This window comes from Schistocerca piceifrons, chromosome 4 (genome assembly GCF_021461385.2).
Source record: "Schistocerca piceifrons isolate TAMUIC-IGC-003096 chromosome 4, iqSchPice1.1, whole genome shotgun sequence".
Taxonomy (NCBI): domain Eukaryota; kingdom Metazoa; phylum Arthropoda; class Insecta; order Orthoptera; family Acrididae; genus Schistocerca; species Schistocerca piceifrons.
In genome coordinates this window covers 633,998,493-634,009,136 of record NC_060141.1, presented here as the reverse complement: position 1 = coordinate 634,009,136, position 10,644 = coordinate 633,998,493, and the positions used below count along the sequence as shown (strand labels likewise).

Genomic DNA, 10,644 nt, shown 5'->3' with positions numbered 1-10,644 from the left:
GTGCCACTGGCTCAGTTTCAGTTTCAGCAAAAGACAGTACCTCAAATCTATTGATTTGTGGGATTGGTACAACACCCTGAGTCTTCTATGGTCGCCTTCCATCCTGTATAGGACACCTAGTTCGGCCACTGACACACCACTCACAGTCTAGTAGATGAGTAATGACAGATCCTGTACTTTCTGCGGAGGTGACGTGGTTCACAGGAAAGGATACGATCTGATTTACCTCTGGTATAGGTATAACAGGTACACGACTCCTGGAAGCACTTCAAACACACTAATTTGCCAGCTGCCAATCGTTTGACAGTAGTCATGGCGATTTCCAGCTGCTTACGAATGTCAACAACTCAATCTGTTTTCGAGAACAGCTTCACAGCATGGCTGCATTTTGGCTGGCGCAATCTATTACAAGGCAGTGTACATACAACTTTAAATTAAGACCACTGATTAACTTTTAATCTGTTGAGCTAAGAGGTTGCTAATTCCATATGAGAACAGAATCATATACACAAAACGAGATTTCTATTAAGGCAACACAAAAACCTGTGGTCGTCGTGTGACTAGGGCCTCCCGAAGGGTGGACCGTTCTCCAGGTGCAAGTCTTTCGATTTGATGCCACTTCGGTGACTTGCGCGTGACTTGTGGTAAAAATGATTAGTTCCCTAAAATGTTTTGGGCAGCGGCCTTGCCGCTGTGGATACACCGGCTCCAGTCAGATCACCGAAGTTAAGCGCTGTCGGGCATGGGCGGCACTTGGATGGGTGACCATCTGGGCCGCCATGTGCTGTTGCTATTTTTCAGGGTGCACTCACCCTCGTGATGCCAATTGAGAAGCTACACGGCCGAAGAGTAGCGGCTCCGGTCAAAGAAAACCATCGTAACGACCAGGAGAGCGGTGTGCTGACCACACGCCCCTCCTATCCGCATCCTCATCTGAGGATGACACGGCGGACGGATGGTCCCGATAGGCCACTTGTAGCCTGATGACGGAGTGTCTAAAACGTTTTCAAGTTAATTATAGTTGTTAGCAAACTCGAAACCAGAGTTAATTTACGATAAATGCAGGTAATGTGTAACACAATATGTTAATTAGAAAATCTGCTACAGTAACTAAATCACAAACGCCGATTTGCCAAAAATTGTGCGTAGATTATGTGAAGGATAGTGGGAGCCTCGGAAGTATCTAAAAAAAGCACGTTTATTTGCATTGATATACAACGAATTTCATGTGTGATGTTTTCTTTGGCATAACTGTGAAACACAAACGTTGGCATGATACGAAATAAACTACATATCCAAAACACTCATACCGGTAGCTTACGAAAATGTAGTTTTGTAAGTGTTCGAAAATTTTGAAAATAATATATTTCTCACGTAATTGTACAATGACATTAGGAGCGATTGTTTTGAGCGAGGATAGGGCTATGGTTGTCAAAAATTTTAAAAGACAACAATTAAGTTTAAGCCTACAATTACCGATAACAGTGCGAGTTTATCGCGGCACTCGCTAATGTTCGAAATTTCGAAGTTTATCGCAGTACAAACAGATATTGATACAATCAGAAACGACACAAACAGTATAATACGCGAATCTAGAACTTTAAATCGGCACGCGATCTTGTACACATGAACTCACACAAAGGAAAATTTAAAAATCAGCTTTTGTAAATACATAAACGTACATAACGCATGGATTTTCCACTTATCTGATTGCGTGCACATTTGTACACTGACGTGACTAAGAAGAACACTGCAGCATGGGTTTATCTCTATCAAAATCAATAAAATGTTCAGCACTAACAAAGCATGTCTTCTGCCAGTTGCAACTAACAATCCAATGCAAAAGTCCACACCAGCAGCACTCAAGAATGGGTTGCACTATACTCTATTCATCATAAGAATAAACCTGATGTAAACAGATGCAAATGTGATGATTGGTTAACAGCCATATCACACATACACTGGTGTTGTTACGTTCTTGGAAGATACACTTTGTATTGTATTGTATCTTTGTTGATCCACTCAATCATTCAATGTAGAGAAGTGTACAATATGATATGGGATAAATAAAACAAATGACATGAGAACATACGCAGATATAACGTTGTTTCTTATAATGTACATCATACTTTCGAAGTATTACATATGTATTCATAATAATATAAAACAATAAGTTCAAATAATAATCAAACAGCAAAAGTTCATTAACAGACACTGTGTTATTTCTAATTAAACAGTTTAGTTTTGAAATGTAATCAAAAGGCATAATATAATTATGATAAATCACATTCAAGAAAGCCTTGCAACCTATAGAAGCAATTTGTTGTTAGGATTGCTCATAAAGTTTCTTTTTAATTCTGGTGGTTTTTCAATATTTTCTACTTGTTTTGGGACATGGTTGTACAGTTTGATTCCCACACATTTAGTACTCTTATTGTACAGTTTACTAGAATGGGGAACTTTGTCTTTGTCATCATGTTACAGTGTTGACTGTCCAGATTTTTGTGCAGTCTGTTGATATTTTGTTTAATGAAATAGAGCAGTTCAAATACATATTGACCAAGGAGAGGCAGTATGTTTATTTTTTTAAATCATGGTTTATAGGTTTCTCTTTGCTGTTCGTACTGAATTATTCTAATTGCTTTTTTCTACAGTATAAATAATTTCACCTATTAAGCACTATGATCCCAAAAAATAACTCCATAGCATAGTACTGTCTGAAGCAGGCATATCAATGCACTAGCATTTTGCTTATCCCTCACTGAGTGGACCATAAAACAGACTTTGTTTTGCCTGGAGCTAATCATATTGTTTTGATTTCTCTTTGTGAATGTGTTGGTGATGTGAATCCATAATAATTTAGTTCTGTTAATAAATTCAATACCACTGCCACTTAGTGTTACTGTTGGAACCAGGGAAGTTCTGTTCTGAATGGTGTGGAAGGTTAGGCATGCCATTTTTTGCATTGAGGAGTAGGCTGTTTGATGAAATTCATGAGTCTAGTTGGGCTATATTTCTATTAACTGCTGACTGGAAAGAGATAGCTGTATTTGTAATAAGGATGTTAGTGTCACAACTGAACAGAAATGCCTTACTAGTGAGTAGGGTGGAGGGAAGGGCATTTATATAAAGTAGAATAACAAGGGATCTAAAACTGAGCCCCTGGGCACACCATGTTCTTGACTTATGTAGATGAGTGCACCTCATTCAGTATTGTCAATTGATTTGTTTATATGAATGTACTCTGTTCAGTCTTTGACATAATTGGTGAGCCAGACTTGGGCAGTAAAAATGTTTAAAAAAGCTGCAAATTTTTCATTTAGTGTTTGAGAGTGGTATACAGACTCCCAGTTTTCTCCCTGCATATCTCACAAAAAATTAAGGATGTTGCTTTGACAAAAACTTATGTTTTGTATTGTCATTTTTTGCGTTGAGATCTATTTTACAGAACTACAGGCTGTTTAATGGATGCATTATTGTGAGAAAATTCCAGATTTACAGGCCTAACAGAACAATCCATGTTGCTATTTGGTCAAGTGCACTTGTATTTTGGTTGGTTACTCTTGTTCGGGATATACACTTCATCTCAACTTGTAACATTTTACAATTTTTTAATTAGGCTGATGATAGCATTCTTTAAGGAAATTGACATGGAAAGCATCGTAGATTATTACCTTTGAAGGTTTTAAGTGGTTTTAAGTGGTCAGGCGTATTGGAACTAATGCACAAAGCTTTGTCACGCGCCACTGCCGAAAGCTGGCTGGACGCAGAGCAGCATGTGATGAAAGAAGAAAAGAAATGTGGTGCTTCGCTGGCTTCGTGGATTCTGTTGTTGATCACCTCATCTACTTATCAACGTAGCAGTACTGAATTGTATTTCTTCGACTCGGATGTGAAAGGAGTTCAGAGATTACCAGACGACAGACTGTAAGTAATTCCTTCAGTAGTTCAATATTTGAATATACAATGAAATCACCGCAATATTTTTTTACGTCACACACAGCTCAAGCAGAAAAATTACCCCATGTTTAATTTAGGAACATACATTATCCTTGTCTTTAATTAGAATGCTATGTTAACTAAGAAAGAGAACATGCTATTTCTTCCGTCTGGTCACATAAGAAACGTATTGCCAAAATTTTGCCGTATATTATTTCGTTCTCTTTAACAATTAAATGACATTCCAAGCTATATTGTTTCTCTTCTCGCCTCATTCTACATCTTAACTGCAATTGTTCGCGTCACTGCAGGTTAGTTAGCTGTCCAAGTTAAATGCGCTGGTAAAGCTGTTATCCCGTATTATCGTTGAGTCGATATGCGCGTAACGCATAGCATGCAGCGTGGCATTATTGTACTTCACTGTACTCGACACAGCTTGGCTTCCACGCCACGTGAAACGAAATCCAATGAGATTCCAGCAAACGCGGAAGAATATATGGTGTAATGTTTACATCAGATTTATTCTTATGAGGAACGCAGTGTAGTGGTCGATGTGTGGGTCCCCTTACAGATGCTCCACGCTTTCCTAAAATTCTCCCTATAAACCAAAGTTGAACATTCACCTTCCCCACTACAGTCCTTACGTTTTCACTCGAATTCATACTGGTTTGCAATATTATGCATGAATGTTTAATCAACGTGACTGTGTCAAAAGCGCATTACTAATACTGAATTCGAAGGTAATGGGATTGTTTTCCTTACTCACCTTCATTAATTTGCGTTTGTCTACATTTAGAGTTAGCTCCCATTCATCACACCTACTAGAAATTGTGTCTCAGTCATCTTCTAGCCTCCTAGAGTCACTCAACGACGACGACCTCTTATATACCACAGTATCATCAGCAAATAGCCACAGACTGCGGTTCACACTGTCTGGCAGAACATTCATGTATATAGAGAGTAATGAGGTCCTATCGCACTTTCCTAGTACACTCCTGACAATATCCTTGTCTCCAAAGAACACTCACTGTCGAGTACAGAGTACTGGGCTCTATTATTTAAGAAGTCGTGAACCACTGACATATCTGGGAATCTTGTACATATGCTTGTACCTTCATCAACAGTATATAGTGGGGCACTGTGTCCAAAGCTTTTCGGAAATCTAGATTGTGGAATCTGCCTGTTGCCCTTCATCCACCGTTCACTGGCTATCACGTGAGAGGTGGCTGTTTTGTAAATGTGTGCTGATTTGTGGACAAAAGCTTTTCGGCCTGAAGGAAATTTAATATGTTCAAACTGAGAATATGTTCAACAATTCTGCAGCAAACCGATATCAAGGAAATTGATCTGATTTTGCGGGTCCATTCTCTTACCCTTCTTATACACAGGAGTCACCTGCGATTTTTTCCACTCGTTTGAGGCTCTTCACTGGGCGAGATATTCGAGATAAAAGAAAGCAAGAGGCTTTTACTCTTTGTAAAACTGAATTGGGATTCCACCCGGACCAGGCGACTTATTTGTTTTCAACTCTTTCAGTTGCTTCTTTACGCCAGGGATGTCTACTACTATTGCCTCCATACTGGAGTCTGTGCGATGATCAAACAATGGTATGTTTGTGCGATCCTGCGTGAACGATTTATCAAACGCGAAATTTAATACTTCTGTTTTCCTTCTATCTTCTATTGCTACATTGGACTAGTCAACGAGTGACTAGGTAGAAGCCTTCGCCCCAATTAGCTATTTTACATAGGACCAGAATTTCCTCAGGTTCTCAACAAGATCTTTTGCTAACATATGACAATGATAGTTGTATGTTTCGCGCATCGATCTTTTTACAGACACCTATGGGCATTTGTGCGTTCCCTTTTGAACCTAGAGTGCAACAGTCTTTGCTTCCTTAGCATTTTCCGAATTTTGCTATTAATCCACTTACTCGACAAACAATTCTCCAGAGCGCGATTTACAATCCATTTACCTTTGCCCATAATTGTTCTACATCCATCATAGTGAACTAAATAATACCCATTTATTGTCTGAGGAGGATATTAGCAACTGTTTATCTGCTCTTTCTAGCAAAAATATTCTTCTAGCCATTTTTATCGAGTTATTCACTTTAGCAGTCATCGTCGCTGTTGAGCCATCACGATCACTCATCACAGTCACTATAATGACACAGTCGATAAGATCAGGCCTGTTTGTAGCTACATGCGAAAGACACCTTGGAAATGCAATTTTTGTGTGTAAAGTGTATTGCTTACCTAATTAATGTTAGTCTAACTTTTTGTTGTGACTAATATTTCACAACTGAGTTTCATTATGAGATATTTGTTATTGTACTTTTAGTGTTTCATCTTTGACTTTTGTACCCCATGCCACAGGCTAGTAAGTGAAATTATTTCTCTGAATTTTTAAAATAATGTTTGCTTCTCTTAATATAAATGTTTATACATTCGTCATCTTATCTGCCCCTATTCATCATGTAACACTTGCGCTAGGCGCAAATTGAGACGCGTATAGCGCGTGAGACACGGCGCAGAACGCGCGTTTTTGTAACTTCACAGATTCAAATGGAACCGTGCAAATTGGAACGCGACGCGACTGGGACGCGGCACACGTATAGAACCTGTAAAGTTACAAAAACGCGCGCTGCGCTGCGCCGCGCCTCACGCGCTATACGCATCTCAATTTGCGCCTAGCGTAAGTGTTAAACGATGAATAGGGGCAGATAAGATGACGAATGTATAAACATTTAGACTAATATAGAAAAACATTGTTTTAAAAATTCAGAGAAATAATTTCACTTACTAGCCTGTGGCATGGGGTATAAAAGTCAAAGATGAAACACTAAAGCTAGGCGCAAATTGAGACGCGTATTGCGCGTGTGACGCGACGCAGCGTAGCGCGCGTTTTTGTAACATCACAGATTCAAATGGGGCCGCGCAAATTGCGACGCGACGCAACTGGGACGAGACACGCGCCAGTGCCAGGTCGCGTGGCGTTGTGATTGTGGCACAGTTTTTCGCACCGCGCGTCGCGCGTGCCTCGCTAGCACCGTGGGAAATTTGAGGCGGGGAGCGGAAAAGTAGCCCTGCCATATGCTCACATCGGAACGGCGCATATGAGCAGTGGTAGTATTGCCCATACGATAAATTATGCCTTACTGTGTACTAAATTTTATTGCCTTTGGGTAGTGTTTCTTTTTTCGCCATTTAAACGCTCCAGCTTTCTTCGTTAGTACATTATACTTTTCTGTTATTTATATCTGTATGGTTTTGTTTTGCTTTTCTTCTGTCAAGAAAAATGCATACTTCAGTAACTGATGAGCCATTGGCCACTGGAATTGTATGATATGCCTCCGCGATGTTTTCAGATCGCAAGAAGGGACAGAAGGTAATGAATAAGGGAGCAAGGATTATTATAAAATCATGTGAATAAGAAGCAAGGCAGGAAAGTAAAACAAGGTTATCTTCTTGCTGCCTAGTATGCTGGTGTATCTGTATGATCTGTTACAAAAATTTAGAAAGGGATAATCTCCACAGGTGTGATCTCTTTGTGCTCCTGGTAAAAAGAGTCCAAGATCTGAAGTATAGAAGTCTCACTGTGATTACTTGGATATGGATGTAATAATGTAATACGACACACTGTACTACATGCATGTGAACATCACATTTCCACTGCAAGCTAGAAACAGTCGAAAAGCAGTCACAAATAACAATGTTTTAATTGGTTCACCGTGATGAAAAACGGCATTTCAATTTTTGGGTGCACATTATCAGCATTAATAAACTAATTACACAACAGGCTACACAAATGAAGAAAATGGTCGGTATTATTACAAAAGTAGGAATATCCTAAAAAAGCATTATGATTAGACACATTTAATTTGTTGAAATGTACTGCTGACAAAGGCAGATCTACTTTCATGACAATGTTTTTCGAACTCCAGCTCACAAGGCACACATGGCTAGCTTTGTGCATTCCTGTCGCGCGCATTATCCTCCGCTGCTGACAATACACTGACCATTGTGTTGTGCGACGGATCAATTGATATTTTCTCAATAACAACTATTTTATTCGCAATCACACATTGTCAGTTTGGCAAGCCGTAGGTGAGTAACCAGTATCTGGCATGCACCTATCATTCCCCCTGAAGGAACGCTCGTAATTATTTTAATACTGCTCAGATCGAGAGAAGGAATAAAATCCTTTGGTAAATTTCCAATCCAGTCTCTCAGTGTTAAAAATACGATGGGTTACGGGGATTCCACCAAAATTCCAACAGAATTGGCAATCTATTTTTGCGTTAGTTGTTTCCTTTTCTCATCGAAGAAGCATCTCCATTTATGAGGAACGGCCACATTTCTCTTGGTGACAGGTTTAATTGTGCTTTCTTTGTCACAATGTAATTTGCCAAACTCATCTCACAGCAGCTATTGCGACATAATTCTGAAACGGAGTGCCTCATTGAACAAGTAATTGGCAATCACAGAGCTCAATAGCTTATGAGAAACGTCATAGTGTCGGTTTGCAGTAACATAAAAGAAGAAATTTCATGTTTATTTTCATACTAGGAAACTCTTGCTTCGCTAGCTGTCGTTAATTCTTAAAAAATTAGTCATTATAGTGAAAAAAATAAAACGGGAGGTACTGTTACAACGCCATACATAAGAAAGTTCCGTGTGTTTACGAACTGGCAAAATACTCTCCTCCTTGCGTGCTATCAATCGTCAAACTTTCGTTTCGATGTCTCGAGCGGTTTAGGAGATATGAGAGATGTCGCGAGTATTTCATTCTCGCGGGCGTAAGATCGGAAGTGAACGCGCTACATAGGTTCTATTTTCTCGAGATCGGAGGCAGACAGAGACCTCCTCCGAAGTCTAAAGAAAAATTCAACATGTTAGCTAAATTTCATACGCAGCAATATATGGTGTAATACGCGCCAAACGAAAATCATAGCGATCCCTAATTTTCGTTGCAGACTTTTTGAGTTTTGCGTAGTGTCTTACTAAAACGTGTACATCACAACAACAATGGCCATTAGCGAGATGATGGGCACTTCGCCACGAATCTGACATATAAAGCTACAAGTCAGGCAAAAATAAAATATTTTCAGTGAATAGTTTCTGTAAAATCGTTTGAGAAAGATAACAGGTTGTGCGCGCTTTGGTTCTGTCGTGCGAAGTATGGTTTACGTGTCGCAATATGCGCTGCACCCGCCCGACTCGTGCGGCAAGTGCATGTCGCGCTGTAGTGTCGTGTCACGTCACACGTGTAGGCTAGGCGCAAATTGAGACGCGTATAGCACGTGTGACGTGACACGACACTACAGCGCGATATGCACTTGCCCCACGAGTCGCGCGGGTGCAGCGCATATTGCGACGCGTACACCATACTTCGCACGACAGAACCAAAGCGCGCGCAACCTGTTATCGTCCTCAAACGATTTTACAGAAACTATTCACTGAAAATATATGATTTTTGCCTTATTTGTAGCGTTATATGTCAGCTTCGTGGCGAAGTGCCCATCACCTCGCTAATGACCATTCTTATTGTGATGTACACATTTCAGTAAGATACTACACAAAACTCAAAAAGTTTGCAACGAAAATTAGAGGTCGCTATGATTTTGCGTTTCTTGCGTATTACACCATATGTTACTGCGTATGAAATTTAGCTAACATGCTGAATTTTTGTTTAGACTTGGGAGGAGGTCTCTATCTGCCTCCGATCCCGAGAAAATGGATCCCATGTAGCGCGCTCACTTCCGATCTCACGCCTGCGAGAATGAATACTCGCAACATCTCTCATATCTCCTAAACCACTCGAGACATCGAAACGAAACTTTGGCGAATGATAGCACACAAGGAGGAGAGTGTTTTGCTAATTCTTAAACACACAGAGCTTTCTTATCTATGGCGATATATCGGTACTTACACTTCAAAACGTTCAAATGTGTGTGAAATCTTATGGGACTTAACTGCTAAGGTCATCAGTCCTTAAGCTTACACACTACTTAACCTAAATTATTCTAAGGACAAGCACACACACCCATGCCCGAGGGAGGACTCGAACCTCCGCCGCGACCAGCCGCAACTTACACTTCCCTTTTTATTTATTTCACTCCAGTGATTGTAATTTTTTAAGAGTTATCGACAGGTAGCGAAACAAGAGCTTCCTAGTATGAAAATAAACATGAAATTTCTTCTTTTATGTTACTGCAAACCGACACTATGAGGTTTTTCGTACGCTATTGAGCTCTGTGATTGCCAATTACTTGTTTAATGTCCACAGCTCGTGGTCTTGCGGTAGCGTTCTCGCTTCCCGCGCACGGGGTGCCGGGTTCGATTCCCGGCGGGTCAAGGATTTTCTCTGGTTCGTGATGACTGGGTGTTGTGTGTTCTTAATCATCATTTCATCATCATTGACTCGCAAGTCGCCGAACTGGCGTGAACTAAAAAGGACTTGCAATACGGCGGCCGAACTTCCCCGCATGGGGCCTCCTGGCCAACAATGCCATTATTTCATTTCATTTCACTTGTTTAATGAGGCACTCCGTTTCGGAATTCTGTCTCAATGGCTGCTCTGAGATGAGTTTGAAAATTACACTGTGACAAAGGAAGTACGATTAAACCACTCACCAAGAGAAATGTGGCCGTTACTCAAAAACGGTGATGTTTCTTCGAATGACAAAAGGTTAACAACTCG

General features: G+C 40.3%; 1 pseudogene; it reads left to right on the top strand.

The window, feature by feature from the left end:
* The first annotated feature begins 675 nt into the window (after nt 1-675).
* LOC124796966 lies at nt 676-793 on the top strand (annotated as a pseudogene).
* Nucleotides 794-10,644: the final 9,851 nt, after the last annotated feature.